Source organism: Oryctolagus cuniculus, chromosome 4, assembly GCF_964237555.1.
Source record: "Oryctolagus cuniculus chromosome 4, mOryCun1.1, whole genome shotgun sequence".
Classification (NCBI taxonomy): Eukaryota; Metazoa; Chordata; class Mammalia; order Lagomorpha; family Leporidae; genus Oryctolagus; species Oryctolagus cuniculus.
In genome coordinates this window covers 76,609,992-76,629,197 of record NC_091435.1, presented here as the reverse complement: position 1 = coordinate 76,629,197, position 19,206 = coordinate 76,609,992, and the positions used below count along the sequence as shown (strand labels likewise).

At 48.7% G+C, this 19,206-nt stretch overlaps 1 protein-coding gene across 2 annotated transcripts in view; it reads right to left on the bottom strand.

Moving 5' to 3' along the window:
• Positions 1-36: 36 nt before the first annotated feature.
• LOC103350545 (transcription factor SOX-4) overlaps positions 37-19,206 on the bottom strand; it is a 77,980-nt gene continuing 58,810 nt past the window's right edge. For both annotated transcript variants that reach the window (XM_070072189.1, XM_070072191.1), the window contains one exon: positions 37-3,741. The gene's annotated coding sequence lies outside the window, so the exon portion shown is untranslated. The remainder of the gene's footprint in view (positions 3,742-19,206) is intronic.

Sequence of the window (19,206 nt, the reverse complement as noted above, 5' to 3'; positions counted from 1 at the left end):
AAAGGAGGGGAGGCGCAGAAGCTGTCAGACTTGCTGCTCTGGGTTCCAAGAGGATCTTCTACCAAACATCCACTGGGAGCAGATTTGTCTGTGGTCTCTGTTCCATCCTGGAACCACTCCCCCAGTGGGAGGAGGAAACACTGCAGAGCCTGGGCTCCTCCTACCTCCCGGGGCGGGGGCTGGGGCTGGGCTTCATCTCCTTGAACTCCCTTGCTGCCTGAGTGCCACCAGCAGCAGCCCCGTTCATCCATGTGGAACGTACAGGCTCTCGGCCTGGCCCCGCTTCAAGCGTTCGTACTCTGCCGCTAGACCCTCAGTCCCAGCCTCCACGCCCTCCGACCCATCCATCCTTCTACCCTGCGTTTCTTTCCCCACCGTGTGCGTCTTGTGAAGTAGCTGTGCTTCTACGTTCAGCTGGAGCGCCCCTCCCTTCTCAGCCTCTCCTAAACAGACCCAAGTAAACCTGAGGCTTCCGCTGCCCATCTTACCTCGAACAACTTTATAACCCTTGCCAGGCCTTGCTGAAACATGGAGAATCCACCCCAAGTTGTTCATTTGGTTCAAAACCCATGTGCCAAATACCACAACTGCCGGCCCGAAAATGTCCCCAGATCTATTATTTGTTCTGTGCACACCCCACACCCCCGATCTGTGCCAACTCCTTTCCTAAATTGTTTGCCCGAAACCAGCGAATCCAGTGATGAAATCCTTCGAGGGGTGAGTGTGCCTTGACTTCTGGCATGTCTTGGTTGTTATGCTGTTGAAGGAAGGGCAGTAAATTGTGCGGAGGAATCCTGCAGAAGTAAACATCGCCTCTGCTGCCGTCATCCCGGCTCTTTCTGTCTCTGTTGGTCCTGAGCATGGCACGGAGCCAGGCCTGCTCCTGACTCCAGCATTTGTTCTCTGCTGATTGAAAATCTCAGGGTGGAAGGTGTCCACACTAACCCCAAAGTCTGCCCCTTTGCCTCCCAGCCTGTCCCAAACCCACTTTCCTGAAAGGATCATCTTGGCCTTCCCAGAGTTCCTAAAGAGAACACAAAGCATCAGATGTAGGAGGCGTGTTGTTTTTCAAGAAGCCCGGCACTTGGCGGGTGGTGAAGAGAAAGGTCAGTGCACATTCCACGGAACCTCATCTGGGTCTGCATTTATCATGTTCCATCCAGACGCGTCTCCTGCACAGACTGAAAGTTCCTGGAGGCACCGAGTTGCCTCCTTCATCTTTGTGTTCCTCGGAGTAGCCATCAGAGAGATTTGTCCAAGCTGTAAGCCCAACAAATGCTTACTGGGTGCATAAGTGGGTGCAGCAGAGGAAGGCAAAGACCCCACTCGGGCTGCAGGAGGGCACAGAAGGCAGACTGACTGCACTCTTTCCAATGAGTTCAGAGCATGAAACAGCATCAATAACAGATCCGGACGTAACCAAATTCTGAAAATGACGGGGCTTTAGGTCTCTTAGGAACAGCGATGGAGTTAATGGAGGAGAAGTAAGTTCTTTCAATAAAGGGCTTCCCCTCAAGATGTGTTCTTCACAGGCCTGCTAGTGGGTAAGAAGCAGGAATAGCAGAACAGTCTGTTCATCTTCATCACCATCAGCTTCCTGAGTCTCCTCTCCCAGAGCCCCACATAAAGCAGTCTCCCTGTTGCCTCTGGCTGCTGCGTGTTCCTGGTGACACTCTCCAGGCCCTGTAGGGGAGGTTCCAATGCAGCGATGGTGCTCAGGAGGCCCAGCGCAGGACAGAGCTCGCCCCTTTGTCCTCAGACTGTGCTAAGCCTCACCTCCGCTACCCACTCTGATGTGTTTTCATCCAGAAGTCTGTCTGACTTCAGCATCCCCTACCAAACTGCGCTTGAATTAGGCAACATCTTGAGATATTCAGTTCACTGTTGAGGTCCCAGGCAGACAGGAAAGGCCAGTGTCGGGAGGCAAAGTAACCTGTCGTGAGTGTGGCAAGACCTGGGTCGGGCTTTCCCAAGTCACGCAGGCCCAGAGAGTAAGAGCTGGGGAGAGGCCCTGGGGAGGCCTGCAGGTGACAAAGAGAAAAGCAGAGGACAGGGCAAAAGAAGAGGAAAGAGGAGAAGTCCAAAGAGCAAGGAGAGACGGAGAGGCGGTGGAGGAGGGAGTCAGGCAAACAACCAACCATTCTGCGTGGCCTGCTCAGCGGACACGGAGCGGCCGCTAAGAAACACGCTGGCTCCGGTTCTGAGTTGAGACACAGCAAGGCTCACTTCCTCAGGGAAGGCAGAGAGACCCAGCAGCGTCCTTTCTGTAGCATGTGTGTCGCCGCCGGTCCATTTCCTCACTTTCCCCGCTGGACTGTGAGCTCCATGAGCCAAGCATTTGTTACAATTGGCTTGGTTTCTGTTGCACCTAGCACAGAGCCTGGCCCCTGAATGATGGCCAGCACATGTCAGTCGAAAGAAACAAATCAAAGGAGGAAGAGTGGCCAGGCCGGTCTCCAGAGGCACCCCGGTAAGGCCGCTTGCCAGTGTTCACCTGGGAAGCAGCCCTTGGGTGAGGGGTGACGGCGTTACTGATTCACCCAAGTTTAACCCCCCTGTGAGAATAGCTGATCTCATCATCAAAAGAAGGTATTTTGGATGGGCTTTCCTTTCCATTAAAATTTTTTTTTGGTTGTTTCTTTGAGTGGTAGAGAGAGAAAGAGAGAGAGCACTCGTCTACTGGTTCACTCCCCAAACACCCACAACAGCCAGGACTAGGCCAGGCCAAAGCTGGGAGCTGGGAATGCAGTCCAGATCTCCCACGTGTGTGGTGGGGATCCGAGTGCTTGAGCCATCACCATTGCCTCCCAGGGACTACATGAGAAGGAAGCCAGAGTCAGGAGCTGGAGGTGGGCGTCAAACCAGACTCTCCAGTAAGGGACAGGGGCCTCTTAACCACTAGGCTACACATCTGCCCCTCCACTCATTTCTGTACGAAAATCTTCTGCCCTCCCTGCAATGCCTAGACCTAAAGTCACCCACACACGTGTGTGGCTTTCAGCAAGTTGCGTCATCTTCCTGTGCCTCACTTGCCCCAGTTGTAAACTGGGCTGAGAACACCTGCCTCCTAAGGTTGCCATGAGGGCTGAGTGACTGTTTCTAAACTAATTAGAACCGTGACTGGCACACAGCAAGTGCTTGTTAACTAAATACACTCCACGCCTTAGAAAGGCACCTGGAAAACACAGATTTATAATCAGAAATCCTCTTGATGCTTCTCTGCTTTAAACCTAAATTTCCCATTTTTGTCTTCACTTTGTTCCAGAGAGAAAAGATCTGTTGAAGTGAGGGTGGGCCTTTGGGTCCGTTGACTTTGGGGGCGACAGAGTCTTCCCCCCCGCTCCTCTCATGCACAGAGTGCGTGGGGAGTGCACACATTTGTAGGACTCAGAACCCAGGGTTGGGCCAGAGGGGAAGGTGCAGTTGGAAAAGTCAGGCAATGGAATTTTTATTTTTTCAGGGGGCGCCAAAAGTCACAATCAATTTCCTTTGCAGAAACGTTATGTACTTTGGAGTAGAGAAAAATAGATACCTACTATGTGCCACTTAATGCTTGTCTCGTTTGAACTTCTAACCACCTCATAAAGGCGGTTATTGCCCGCTTCACAGATGAGGAAACCTTAAGTGGAGGAAGTTAGGGAATTTGTGGATGGTCCCGAAGCTGGCTAGAAGCAGAGCCAGAGTGCAGAGCGGGCTCACGCCCTAAAGAACTCTCGACCTTGAAGCTCAAAGCAACAGGGCCTATAAAAGCAAAAACCACAAGGAGGGGAGGAGAACACATGGTTACTAGGGTCAAGCTGACCTAAGGCCTATGCAAAATCAGTATCAATCACAATCTTGACAATAGACAAATTACAATCTTAACATTAATCCAGGTGCAGCTTATCTGTTTTAAGGGATTTGATTCCAAATCCCTCTTTGGCCTCCGCAGCACACCAAGGTTACGCAGCACGTGCTGCAGGCGTGCAACCAGAGCAGAGAAGGAATTTCAAGCCAGCGGGGGCAGGGACCCAGGCTGAGGTTTCCTTAGGACACCAAGGTTTCCTTGGGAAAAGCAAGCTGGTCTGGTTCTGCAAGTGGATTGCAAAACCTCCCATTGCTGAGTCATTGAATCAGCCTCCTGGAGGCTGGGAGGGAGCTTGCTAAAGCTACCTGCTACTCAACCTGTAGTCTGTGTTTAAAATGACTACAGTCCGTCCCCTGAAAACTTTTTCAAGTGGCGCAAAGAGGTGATAGTGGGGGGCCGGTGCTGTAGAGCAGTGGATAAAGCTGCAGCCCACAGTGCTGGCATCCCTTATGGACTCCGGGTTCAAGTCTCGGCTGCTCCACTTCTGATCCAGCCCCTGGGAAAGCAGTGGAAGATGGTCTAACTGCTTGGGCCCCTGCACCCATGTGGGAGACCCTGAAGAAGCTCCAAGCTCCAGGCTACTGGCTTTGGATCCACTCAGCTCCAGCCGTTGCAGCCATTTGAGGAATGAACCAGTAGGTGGAAGGCCTCTCTTTGCCTCTTCCTCTCTGTAATTCTGCCTTTCAAATAAACAAATAAAAAAAATGCAATGCTGGGCAAGAGACCGGAAGAGCCCCTGAGAGCTGGCAATGTGCAGACCTTGGACCTGCTGAGGCCACGGAAGAACCGTGGAACCTGCCTCCTCCCCGTTCATCTCAGCATGGCTGGGAAACCTTTATTGCTCCCCTGTCCTGCCGGATGAAACCTGCCCGCGGCTCAGGATTTGAGATCCTCCATGATGGAGCTCCACCCTCTCCCATTAGTAACTTAACCTACAATGCGCTTTGCTCCTGCCGGGCGGGTTCGCATCTGCCTCCCCAGCATATCCACATGTGTGCTCACACCAGCCCCTCTCCCCTGCCTTCTAACTCCCTTGGGCTGGAGTAGCCTCCCCTTCTGTCCAATTCCAACTCTCCTCAGATTTATTAGGTTTATTAAATAATGTACTCCTGATGCCCCTCCCCCCCCAACAGTCCTACTGTTGTCTCAGGCTGTTATATAAATCTTTTATTGTTAACTTTTCTCATGCTCTCATCTTGCCTCTCAAATAGACCATCAGAGACTGGAAGGCAAGAGCTGTGTTTAATTTCTCCTCGTGTTTCCACATGCCTGATACCGGGTAGATCTTAACAAACATCTAGTTTTAGTTTGAAGATGGGCCAGCTCCCTCTTTGCCCCCACATTTCCGTTTGTACCTAATGTATCCCGAGCAGCTAAAGAGGGGTTGGGTGGTATTTTTCGCACTGACAGTCCTTGAAGGTTAGCATTTCTGAGACTCTGCGACCTTGTTGGAAAGGAGGGGAGCACACACGTGCTGCGGCCCACTCTGTGCTGAGAACTGGGAGAGGGGCTTGCACACTTGCTGGAAGAAAGGGAGCTGGTGGCGCCCTGGGAGGAAGGCCCCTGGCTCTGTCTATTGCTGCTGTAATTGGCTAGCACAGAGTGGGAAGTCAGTAAAGCACAGACAGGCACTTCTCACGGTTGAGGAGGCTGAAGGTTTGAAATTCAAGTTGCTGACACGGGCTGCAGCCTCTGGAGGGGAGGAAGGCAGTGTCCTGGCGTGGCCGAGAGCAGAAGGGTCAGGGAGTCTCTCTCCCAAGGGGCTTTCCAAAAGTTCGTGGAAACTTAGGTTATGAAAATACTATGCATAGATTTCAAAATTCTTTGCACCAAAATAACCTTTTTTAATTCTATTTTTCCATGAACAATTTTAAAGTCCTCTAGTATAAGGCCTTAATCGCCTTCACAAGGGAATTGCTACCTTTTTTGTTTAAAAAATATTTATTTATTTGAAAAGCAGAGTTAAAGATTCTCTCTTCTGGGGAGAGAGAGAGCAAGAGCGAGAGCGAGAGAGAAAAAGAGGGAATCTTCCATCCCCTGGTTCACTCCCCAAATGGCAACAATGGCCCGGACTGGGCCAGGCAGAAGCCAGGAGCCAGGAGCTTCTTCCAAGTCTCCCATGTGAGTACAGGCGGCCAAGGACTTGGGCCATCTCTGCTGCTTTCCAAGGTGCATTAGCAGGGAGCTGGATTGGAAGTGGAGCAGCTGGGACTCAAACCAGTGTCCATATGGGATGCTGGCGATGCAGACCGTGCCTTCTACCTGCTGGTCCACAGCGTCAGCCTCCTAACTATCTCTTAAAGGTCCCATCTCATAATGCTGGCACACTGGCAACTCCTGAATCTTGGTACAACATTCAAACCACAGCAGTCCCTAAAACATGTACCCAATTTCCCCAATATCTTCAGCAAACAAAAAATAAGCACAGCACAAGCATCTCTCTGTTTGGTTTCTGCCCATGAAGAGCCCCAGGGAGAGGAAGGGGCCTCAGAAGGTGGGACAGCAGGTTCATCTTGCTGCTGTTGCTACTGCTCCTGGTGTAACATGCAGAAAAATTGGAAACAAGATGAGATCTGTCAACACATTCTTCTGGTGTCACAAGCATGCACTTTCACCCTCAGGAAAAGGAGGCCCTGCTGGTGGAATGCAGCCAGATGTCTTGTTTCCAGCAGTCATCTTCACTGCATGAGCTGCAGGCACCCCGAGCCTGGGCCCGCTGGAGGGGCCTGGGCCTTGCAGTCAGAAGGCAGTGCTGTCAGCCCGCCTCCTAAAGGGACTGCTGCTCTCTGAAGTCCTGCCAGCATTCTTGGGATATCCACAGTCAAAGCAGGGGCTCGACCCTAGCACTACTGAAGTTTCCAAGGCGACTGTAACAAGCAGTCAAAGTTGAGAACTTCTGACTTTGACCTCCTGAGATGCCAGAATGAAGCTTCTGGGTTCTGACCATCATCTTCGTGTATAGGCCTGGGGCAATCCCACTCCTCCCTAAATGCAGACCCTAGGTGGGAAGGCAACGGATCATGAGTATGTTACTCCTGTATACTCTCCTGCTCTCTCTTTTCAGCTCAAGTGCAGGCGCTTTCTCTGTGAGCCTCTCCTTACACTGCCGAGCCTCCCTCAGCACACTGTGCCCTTCGGCAGCAGTGACAGAGCAGAGAGGACCCAATGCCTGGGGCCGGCACTGTGGTAGCAGATAAAGCCACTGCCTGTGGTGCCTGCATCCTATATGACTGCCATTGTAAGTCCTGGCTGCTCCACTTCTGGTCCAGCTCCATGCTGGTGGCCTAGGAAAAGCAGCGGAGGACGGCCCAAGTGGTACCCAAGATCCAGTTCTTATACCTCTTTATGCTCTGACAGCAACAGTCATGGGATACTGTGCACACGGGAAACATAAGAGGTGCTTATGTATTGAATAGAGGGAGCGAAGGCAGGAAACAAGAAAGGATAAATTTTTATTCAACAACTATTCCTCGCAGTATTGATGATGAAGGTAGTGGAGAAACAACAGACCAGTAAACAAAACACAAAATGAGTTCTCAGAGAGCTATGGGTACAATTTAAAATGATAATAATAAACCAGGGAAAGTATGTAGGAAATTGACACATGAATAAATGAATTTATCAAATATGCAGTAAATGCAAACTACACAGTATGTAAGTTATGCCCATCCAGTGTTTTTCCCATCACGTCATACAAGAGCAAGAGGGAGCCGCTGAATATCTGTAATAGTTTGCAGGCACTGTCAGAACAAAACACTTACAGCCTGGGCGCCTTAAAGAACAGAAATAAATGGTCTCACAGTCCTGAAGGCTGGAAATGAAAGCTCAAGGTGTCAGCAGAACTGATTCCTTCGGAGAGCTGTAGCCATCTTCTCCAGGGCTGCCTCTATGGCTTGCCACTGGCGGGTTTTCTCCTATGTCTTTTCCCGTTGTCTCCCCTCCATGCTTAGCTCTCTGTGCAAATGTCCCCTTAGCCGAATGACCTCACTTGAACATGACCACCTCAGTAAAGACCCTGTCTCCAAATCAAGTCATATCCTGAGACACTAAGGGTTGGGACTTCAACAAATGCATTTTGGAGAGACACAACTCAAACCAGTGTCCAAAGTTTTCAGGTTTCCATCAGGATCCACGGACCATTCAGGGTTTCCCTTATATGCAACTGCAAACTCCATGAGGGCAAGAACTGTAACCGTTCACTCCCATTTCTGGAGCCGCTCGGACGAATCACGCCTCGTCCATGGAGGGCACTTTTGTAAATGATAGATTGAATTCACTTTTGTCCAAGAAAACACAGGGCAAAGGGTGAAGCTGTTTAACCCAGGAAACAAAGAAAGGTTCATAGCCTGCAGCAATTCCTGGAACTCTCTGAGTCAAAGGAAATTATATCTCCATGACACAGAATCTGACTCTGGCTTCCTTAATTAGGGGTATTTGCTTGATGCGAGGAGACTTGTTTCTGAGTAGTCATGGCTCTCCTCTCAAATCAATGGTTGCTGCCTCTGCTGCCGGAATTATCTCTACGGCAACTATGTGACTCACTGAAAGAGGGTTTGGCTCTTGGGAATGAACAGCAGGAAGGGCCGACAGCATGTTCGGATAGGGACTCTACCAGGATGCACCGGAGAACAGGAGGGCCCGCGGCTTGGCTTCTCAATGACCAGGTGCAACAGAGCCTTCAGCCAAGGGTCTCCCTACCCTCAGGAGACGCTGCTCTACTTCCCTTCCAGCTGCTTGGTACAGGTTCCCAAAGCCCCACACCGTCCAGGCCCCCTGCCCACAGCATCCCCCCCTCCCCGGTGAGAAGCCCAGCCCTGGATGGTGCACCTGCACCCTGCCATTTCGAGATCACCGAAACCGAGACAGCACGTGGTTACGCAGCAAAAGCGTCCCAGGCTCCCCTTTTTCCCCACTGGCAGCCTGCCGCAGGTGCCCAGTCCTCTAGATCAGACAGCCAACAAGACGCTCAGGACTCTGGGAAGATAATCCCCAACCCCGAGGCGTGTCAGCCACCGCTTCAGACAAAAATAAAGATCACCTTTCTCCTTGTACTGCCATAAAGAGGCTGCTGCAGAACCACAAGGCAGTTGAAAATGGTTAAAAACAATTAGGAGCTTTTAGCAGTGTCTCTGGGGGAAAGATGCAGAGGTGGCCAAGACCAAATCCTTGAACTACCGCATCCCAGGGGAGCTCCGGGGAGAGGACTCTCGCAGCAAATGCATACTGCCGGTGACTACGGCATTTGGGGCTTCTGCCCCAGGAAACGGGGCTGGACCATGGAAGGGCTGGGAGGGTATGCCTTGTCCCCGTGTTCTAAGACTTAGCTGGGTGTTTGTCCAATGGGGAGATATTTTCAGGAATCTGTAAAAGATCTTTCTGAGAAGTTTTGGAAATCTGGCTTTTTCCTTGGATGGCACTATAAAAATTCTTAGCTTGTTTGGAAGTATCTGGATTACTGCCCTAAAACCCTTTCTGAAATGTCAGTGCTTAAGGTTGTGCCTGTGGATGTTTTCACAGTGATTGAAGCTCGAATGACGTCAAGGCCTACTGTATAAGTGAGAATTTTGAAATGGTTTAAATGCAAAAAAAAAAAAAAAAAAAGTGGTGGGAGAATTGAATCATCACATGGCAGATGGTAAATGTGGCGGATTTTGTTTTCCGAAAAATGAGCTCAACTATATTCCTCCTCCTCTGTGCTCCTTCAGAACCCAGTCACCGCCTCATCAGGCGGTGGAGCCTGCGCTGGCTCCCCTCTGCCTGGGTGGGCATTTGCAACGGCCTCAGCAAGTAACACAGTACCAGCGAGGCCTCGTGACTTCTCGGGCCGGGTTGTTAATAAAGAAGCAGCTTCTGCCTGGCTGTTTCTGAGACACAGGTCTCTGTTGCGAGGAAGTTCAGGCCCGCGGAGAGGCCATGTGGTCAGGCGTTCTGACCAGAAGACCCAGATAAGGTCCCAGCCAACAGCCATAATCAACTGCCAGACTTGTGAGTGAGCAAACTTGTAGATCAGAGGTTGGCAGATTTTGGCCTGTGGGCCAAATCCAGCCCATGGCTGCTTTTTAATATATAAAGCTTTATTGGAATACAACCATCCCCATTTCTTTATCTCTGCCTGCTTTTGCATTGCAACAGCAGAATTTGCTAACAATAGGAACTGCATGGTCCACAACACAAAAGTCATGTATTATCCTTTATAGGATATCCTTTTGGTCTTTTACAGAAGTTTGCTGATTTCTCCATTAAATGACTTTAGCCCCAATCTCTGAGTCGCCTAGGTAGAGCCTGGTGGAGCAGAGATAAACTTCTGATTCCACAAGGCTCCTGCTCAAATCATAGATTTGTGAGTCAAACATTGTTGTACTAAGTTTTGGAATGGCTTTTTTTCACAGCAATCTGAATAGCTTTGTAAGGATGCTGACGTCAAGTGACCTCGGCCATAGCTGATAATTTTGTATTCAGATTCTATTTCTTAGAACTTATCTCTTCTTAAAAAAATATTTACTTTATTTGAAAGGTAGAGTTACAGAGAGAGAGAGAGAGAGAGAGAGAGAGAGAGAGAGAAAGAGAGAAAGAGAGGTCTTCCATCCACTGGTTCGCTCCCCAAACGGTTGCAACAGCTGGGGCTGGGCCAGGCTGAAGCCAGGAGCCAGGAGCTTCTCCAGGTCTCCCTCATGGGTACAGAGGCCCAGTGACTTGGCCCATCTTCTGCTCTTTCCCAGGCACATTAGCAGGGAGTGGGACAGAAAGTGGAGCAGCTGGGACTTAAACTGGCACCCACATGGCACGCTGGTGCCACAGGTGGTGGCCTAACCTACTATGCCACAACAACAGCCCCTGGAGCTTATCTTTATATGTGCCAACTAGCAACAGCTCACTAGCAGCAACTGTAGTAGGTAATCACTAAAATATGTTTCTGTTCCCAGTTCTAACAAGAATTAGATTAGGTGCCTGTTTAATTCAGATTTCAATAACACCACAGTGCTAATCTTATCTCCAAGAAAAATAATTTTACATTATTATCTAGTAACACTTCATTAAAATAGGTGTCCAAGAACCGCTTGCTGGCAGTGTTATGGTTAAGTGTGTGGTCTGATGATTCTACACTGGCAAACAATGCTTTGATGTTCCTAGTAACGTTTTCTATAACATACATATACAGTTGTTCTTTGCATTAAAATAATTACAGCCAAAATTTAAGCACAAATTAAATATAGAACCAGAACCAAAACTATTTATATTATTAAACGACTCTGGGATTTTGTTTCAGCAAAACATCACGTCTCACGTCATACTTAATTATATAAAGTTTGCAGATTTTTAAGTTTAGTTTGATAAATTGGTTCTATAATTGTATAAAGTGTAAGTACAGCTGTAAGCTTGGGATTTTACACCTCCTATACCCATGCGCAGGCAACATCACAACATCGCAGAGCAAATCTGTAATACACAATTTTTTCCTGAAAAAGAGGCCTGCATACTATACAAAAGGACAAAAGGATCACAAAATATTTTATGATTCCACTTGTAGGAGTCCCTAGACTTCTCTAAGACAGAAAGAAGACTAACAGTCAGGAAGCGCTGGGGGAACGAGAGTCCGTGTTTAATAGGCATGAAGTGTCGGCGTGGAATGAGAAGAATGCTCTGGAGACAGCAGCCATGGTTGCACAACGCGAATGCACTTATTGCTCTGGAACTTTACACTTAAAAATGGTTAGAATGCTACATTTTACAATATGACTGTTTCTCCACAACACAAAAAAGAGGATTGTTGTTCCCCAGATACGAGGAATCCCAGCCCAGGCTAACAGCAGGCCTAGCTGCCTACCTAACCTACACCTTCGAGATGTCAACACTCAGATGCTGAAAAGAACCCCTTGGGAAAAGGGAACCAGAGAATTGATCCTCAGGGGAAGAGCAGCTCGCTCTCTCTCTCTCTCTCTCACTCAGACCCAGCTCAGAGCCAGCCCCAGCCTCCCCTCTCCGGCTTGGGTAAGTGGTCCCTTGGTAGCCCCTGCGTGTGGGAAGGAGGATGTGATTCTGAACAGACACGGCTCTCTACCTGCAAGCACAAACGCTCAGTGCCTTTTGGCAACTCAGAAACTGCATCATGAATATAGCTCTTCCTTGTGGTTTTGTTTCACCCCAAACGAAAACTCCGCGTCAGCCATGCTGGAGATTGGGGTGCACTTCCGATGGGCAGGAGGGAGGCTCAGGGAAGGAAGAGGGGTGTGGAGGAGGGACATGTGCATGCAGTGCCCAAAAGGACTGACAGCACCCACCTGGGGCCGAAGCCTGGGCTTTCCACACTTTATCCTCTAAATTCTTCATATTCTTTATCGCCTCTCAGTCTTCCCAGGTGAATGGAGAAGAAACTGAGCCAGGAGAGATTAGCCACCTTGCCTGATTTGTCATCCCGTCTGGGTCTGTGTGGCTGTGCGGGTCCTGGCCCCTGCCTGTTTGCCTCCCTGCTGGACCAAGCCTGGCCCCTTGCTTACTCTGGCCTGCTCTGTAGTGACTCTGCCTGGCCACACCTCAGCCTCCTTCTCAGAAAACACCTTTTTCACAGCCCACAAGGGGCACTGGAGCTCCTTTTGAGGAACACATGAGCTTGGTAGATAATAAGGGACCCTGGAGGGACCAGCGGTGGGGTGCAGCTGGTTAAGCCACAGCATGTGAAGCTGGCATCCCTTCTCAGTGCACCGGTTCCTATCCCAGCTGCTTGGCTTCCTGCTAATGTGCCTGGGGGGCGGGGGAAGGGCAGTACAAGGTGGCCCTAGTCCTTGGGCCCCTCCCAACCACATGGGAGACCTGGATGACATTCCTGACCCCTGGTTTCGGTCTAGCCCAGACCTGATCATTGCAGCCATTTGGGGAGTGAACTATTGGGTGGAATCTCAATCTCTCTCTCTCTCTCTCTCTAATTCCTGCATCTCTGTTTCTCTGACTTTCAAATAAATAAATAAGCAATTAAAAAAAATGGGTAGGAGGATTGGAGTCCAGTGGGAAAACAGTGAAATGTCTCAGACCCACCCCTGCCCCCCCAGCTAGGAACCAGCCATGCCAGGGCCCCTCACGCTGCCAAAGGCGTCACTAAGCATCACCCAGTGGGCACTGGCGAAGCATGTCTTTCTCCTCAGTGCTTAATTCAACATGCGCTGCATATAGGAAAAAGCTGTTCTCTAACAAAGTGAGCCATGTGAAACTGTCTTCCCAGCAAAGCTGCGCCACAGCCCTGCCCAGCCACGCTCATTGAAAATAGCTCCAAAAATAATGTCGCCAGCAACTTCTATTTGCCCTTTGCTAGCAGAAGATAAACAACGCAGCTGAAAGGCAGCCGCCAGCCAGCCGCCTCCTCCTGTGTTTGTTCCTTCTCTCAGGGACAGCCCAGTCTCCACCCCACCCCGTTCCTCCTGCTCTCCCTTTTGCCCACGAGTGTCTCTCCTCCACCAAGTTACACGCCGAGGCAACATCAGTCCAGACAGTTCTTTAGAAATAGGTATTGTTTCCTATACATTTTGTCTATTTTTGAAAAATTTATTTGAAGGGCAGAGAGAGAGAGAGAGAGAGAGCCAGAGACCTTCTATCCACTGGTTCATTCCCCAAATGCCTGCAACAGTTGGTGCTGGACCAAGCCAAAGCCAGGCATCTGAAACTCAACTGAGGTCTCTCCCACATGGGGGGGCATGGACCCGAGTACTTCAGCCATCACTGCTGCTTCCCAGGGTATGCATTAGCAGGAGGCTGGAATTAGAAACAGAGATACAGAGAAGGGGGGCGGCATTGTGGTGTAATGGGTTGAGCTATAGCCTGTAATGCAGGCATCCCATATGGTTCAAGTTTCACTGGTTCAAGTCCCAACTGCTCCATTCCAATCCAGTTCCCTGCTAGTGGCCTGGGAAAGCAGTGGAAGATGGCCCAAGTGCTTGGGCCCCTGCATCCATGTAGGAGACCCAGGTGAAGCTCCTGGCCCCTGGCTTTCATCTGACCCAGCCCTGGCCATTGTGGCCATTTGAGAAGTGAACCAGAGAATAAAAGATCTCTCTCTGTCTCTCACCCTGCCCCCCATATCATAACTCTGCTTTTCAAATGAATAAAACAAAAATATTGACCAACAAGAAAAAGATAATGCCCAAGCAGTGGTTTAACTGCTGTGCCAAATGCCTGCTCATTTTTTTTAGTAATTCTTTATGATTTTTACAATAGTGTGAAATAATTCAATACTGCCCATTTGATATTTTCTTTTAAAAAAAAAAAAGATTGATTGATTTGAAGGTTAGAGTTACAAAGAAGGAGAGAGAGAGAGAGAGAGAGAGAGCACACTTCCTCTTGGTCTCCCACATGGGTGCAGGGGCCCAAGCACTTGGGCCATCTTCCTCTGCTTTCCCAGTCACATTAGCAGGGAGCTGGATCAGAAGTGGAACAGCCAGGACTCAAATCAGTGCCCATATGGGATGCCGGTGTCACAGGCAGCTGCTTTACCCACTATGCCATAGCACTGACCCCATCTGATAATTTCAAAGTGGCTCAGTATGTCCAGTGATCACAGTAAGGGGCCACTACTGGAAAAGAATAAACTTGTCTAGGCCATGATATTTCCATACCTGAAGAGATAACAGATGCCAAGAATGAGCTCACACTGTGGGTTTGGGCCACTGGCTGGCAATTATGCCCCTGGGTACAGTTGCACCTGGCTTTCAGCAACAGGATCTGACTGGGTCTCTCTCTGGTACAGAGATCTTTGAGAAGCTCACAAACACCCCTTTCATTACAGCAATCTACACTTTATGGTCTACCTTTCACCTGACTAGAAATATTATAAAATCACTATAGGAGACAAGAAGTGAACAGAGAAAACTTCCATACCTCAGTAAGAGTTCCTCTGACCAAACATTTATCTAAAACTCAGCAAGAGCCTTTGGTCTACTTGCAATCATCTTCCTTATGTCACGTGCTTGGCTTGGAACACCTCCACCGTGGTGATTCCTCTGTGGAGCTGCTCTCTCTTCCTAGCGCTTCCCTGAAGGAAGTTTACCAGGAAGCACTGCTTAGAACACTCTTCTGTGCCTCCTTCTCTACCTGGAGAAGTGCCAGGCCTTCTCTAAATCCTTTCTCAAGTCTCCTCCTCTACCCCCGCACAAGGTACATTCAGTAGAGGTATTTGGCATGAGCCTATTGAAGAGTTAACACATGGTTCTATTACTATTTTCCCACAGCTGTCTCCCTCACTAGATGGTAAGTATCCAGACAGCAGGGGTAAGGTCTGATTTATGTATTTCTGACGTCCATCGTGCCCAGCCTCATGGTTGGCAACTACCACTTGGATAGCAGGTAGAAACTGAAGAGAAGAGAACCCTATTACCATCTCTGGAACTGTCAGCTGTGCACTGAGAAATTTCACATGCCCCCTTCTGTCCTATCCTATGGCCTGGGACAATCAGCATTGCCACATGGATGAGTAAGGACTGAGTGTTGGAGGGATTTCCAAGTTTGTGGAAAATGAAATTAAAAGGTGAGTTTAATTTGGTGCAAAAAATTTTGAAACCCACGCATAGTTGTTTTTTTTTTTAATAAGATGCATTTTCCATGAACCCTTTTGTACATGCATAGTGGGGTAGAAATATCTAGGTTTCTCTTGAGCACTAATTGGTTCCCTTATTTCAGCTAGCTCACAAAGAAATGTCATTTTCCTAGTGGAGATGACGAAACCAAAAGGACAAAGGCATTTCTGTTTGTCTCAAAGGTGCTTGGATGAAGGTCACTGCCATTGTCCTAGAAGTGCCTTCCTTTGCAAGAAAATCATATCCATAGAAGGGAATCTGAACTCTGAGATGTTTTTCATCTGTTTCCTGCAGAGTCTTGCTACTCAGAGTGTGGTCCTCGGGCCAACAGTGTTAATATTTCTCAGGAACTTATTGGAGATGTGGACTCTCAGGTTCTATCCAGATCTGCTGAATTAGGGTCCACATTTTTATGAAATCCCCAGATGACTCACATGCACATGGAAGTACAAGAAAACTGATCCAGAGCACACCTTGAGGACACAGGTGGGTGTGGCGTCTCTGTAACCACTGGGGTGTTCTGTCTGGCCCCAGTGAAATTGGCCACATTCTGGCAGGCTTTAGGTGTTCAGCAGAAAGCCCGTTATTTGGTAATGTTGGGGCATTAAACAGCCCTAAATCTTTTTCAAGATATTAGGATTTAACCATTAAGACCTCAATTGATGTAAAGATGGACCCCAGACTGGGGTGTTGTCAGGCTATTGGAAATTTTCTCCATTTTCGCCAAGCTATGAATACCCGAAGTCACCTGGGGTAAGATATAAGCCAAAGACAAAATGAAGAATTTCCCACAGACTCTGCAGAACTATGGTATTCTCGGTGGTGTTTTCTTGGTACAGGTATGGGACAAGTCTGTGAATAATCAAGACGTTCAGAGTGCGGTGCAGAGGTTGTATAACCCATGGTGGGCAGCCATAGCCTGGGATTATTTGAAAGATTTTCCCAAAGTCTGAAGAGGCCACAAGGTTAAACCACAGCAAGCCCCAGAAATCTTCCACAGGTGAATAGGCCCAGCAAGGTTAACCTGGGGCTGACCTTAGTTACACAATGCTTTCTTTAAATGAGGCAGGGCACTGTTCCCCAGCCTTCCTAAGGTCAGATGCATATGGGTAAGAGCAGAGCATGTTCCCAGTGAACCCTGGGAAAGCAGCTCATGCTATGAAACTGCACAGGTTACTGGGGTCTATTCCAAAGCTTATTCCTGGTAGGTGTGTGTATACAGGGTAAGACAGCAGCTGGCAGCCTGTGTGTTCATGGCCAGCAGTATGTGTGTGGTTCCACAACCCCCAGTTAGCATGTGAAAATACAGCAGGAACCCGTGCTCAGGAACACAGAAGCAGAAAATGTGCTCTTAGGCCAAGAAAGTTCCAAGAAACAGAACTAGGCAAGGCAAAGAAATGAAGCTTTAATCAAGATATGAAGAAGAAATGAGTGAAAATGAGGTCCAAGGAGACAAAAAGGAGGTGGGTTTGGCACTGGAGACGCATTCTGTGCACAACCCAAGCTTCTCCTGAGCCGACTCTGATGTCTGGAGAGTACAAATTGTTCACTTTCTTCTTTCATCTTTTCCTTGTTGTGCACAAAGTGACCCCTTGTCTGCCTTCTCATTCAAGCCCTAGTAGAACCCTTAACTCCTCTGTCTCCAGATGCGTGGGCTTTTCCTGCCAGAATCTGAAGGGGGCCAGGGATCTCCTATGTAGAAACCTTCACTGGGGCCGGCGCTGTGGCATAGTGGGTAAAGCTGCCACCTGCAATGCTGGTATTCCATGAGCACCAGTTCAAGTCCTGGCTGCTCCACTTGCAGCTCCTTGCTAATGTGCCTGGGAAAGTAGTAGAAGATGACCCAAATCTTTGGGCCCCTGTGCCCACGTGGGAGACCCAGAAGCTGCGGGCTCCTGGTTTCGGATCAACCCAGACCCAGCCATTAGGGTCATCTGGGGAATGAACCAGGGGATGAAAGACCTCTCTCTCTCTCTCTCTCTCTCTCTCTATCTGCTCTGTAATCCCACCTTTCAAATAAATAAATACATAAATCCTAAAAAAAAAAAAAAAAAAAAAGAAACCATCACTGACCCAGTGTCCAGTCAGAACTGGTTCCCAGACCAAAGGGAACAATTGGTGCCTTTAGCTCTTTCTCTCTCTCACTCTCTCTCCCTCTCTCTCTCTCTCTCTATATATATATATATACACACACACACACAGGTATAAACATAGCATACATATATATATACACATGTATATATACATAGATACACAATATATAAAATTTTGTGGTGATAATTTGACATTTTAGTATTTATAATATTTGTTAATTTTATGGTAACAGTCTGATAATAACCATATATATTTGCTGTTAAACTTATAACCCATGCATCTAAGTGTGACTATTTTTATCTCTATGTCATTCCTATGTGCCTCAAAATGACAAATAAACATATCTGAATATAACTCATGTTGTTCCAGGCCACACCTGTCTGAAATAAAATAAAGTCACAGTAATGGTAAAAATGGCATGTCTCTCTGCTGTCACCTTCAAGTGTGGGACATCTAACCACGCTCAAACACCACCCAACTATTTCTGGCAGTCCCTAAGCCGGGGTAGGGGAGGGGGTAGTTCCCTGTGCTTTCCCAAATGAGGCTTTTCCAGCCACATGGTGACTACAGCTTTGTCACCTCCCGAATGTCTCTACAGTCAAATTCTAATTCCTTCCCCAATGTTCCTACCCCACTGGTAACTGCTGCAGCCACTAGGCTCATTATAGACTTAGCGTCAGCTCCAGGGTCCTCCCCTTTCCTAGGTCCCTGCACAGGGCCTCCCAGTGTCTGAGAAGTCTCTAGTGCCCCAGCGTGTACCACCCTGCCTGGACTGCAGACCGAGCCCAGTGAGCAATGGCACGCCACGCTTGTAGTCCTAGGGGATGCATTCCCAGGCAGGCCCCAGGTCAGGAGCCCTTGCCAGGGTGTAGCCAACAGCTGCTGGTGGTTGTGGCAGAGAATCTTAAAAATGCTTCAATTCACTAATTACGCTAACATTCATACTCTCTTCCTCTCATGGTTAGGGGGCACCACTGCTGACACGTTTCTCAACCTACAATGCCAGGGGCTTGGAAAGCTGGATGTTTTTGCTTTTGTTACCCACAGAATTGACTCAGCTGAGGGGCTGAGATGTCTTCTCATGGAACAGGGATCTGAACCTGGCTTGGATGCATTAGTAAAGTGTGTGTGATAGAGCTGGTGAAAGTGTTTCAGATGGAGAAGATGCTAAGAACGGGGCACAGCACCAAGCAAGCACACGGCTTGCTCAGTGACCCGCCCGGCTGGATCCACCACTCAGCCAGTGAAGCTTCACGCTGGAAGGGGCAGGCTACTGCCACGAAGAGAATCTTAGTGCCAGCTCAGGAGTCTGAAATTTTTTTTTCAAGATTTATTTTATTTATTTGAAAGGTAGTTGCAGAGACAGAAAGAAAAAGGGAGAGACAAAGAGAGATCTTCCATATACTGTTCACTCCGCAGATGGCCACCTAGGCTGGAGCAGGCCAGGCTCCTAAAGCCAGAAGCCAGGAGGGTCTTCCCAGTCTCTCACATGGGTGTAGGCCCCAAGCACTTGGGCCATCTTCCACTGCTTTCCCAGGCCATAGCAGGGAGCTGGATCTGAAGTATGGTAGCCTGGATTTGAACCAGTACACACATGAGATGCCTCCATCATATGCATTGGCATAACCCATTTTGCCACAATGCTGCCCAACACCTTTTTCTTGAAACATTTATTTTACTTATTTGAAATAAAAAATTGAGAGAGAG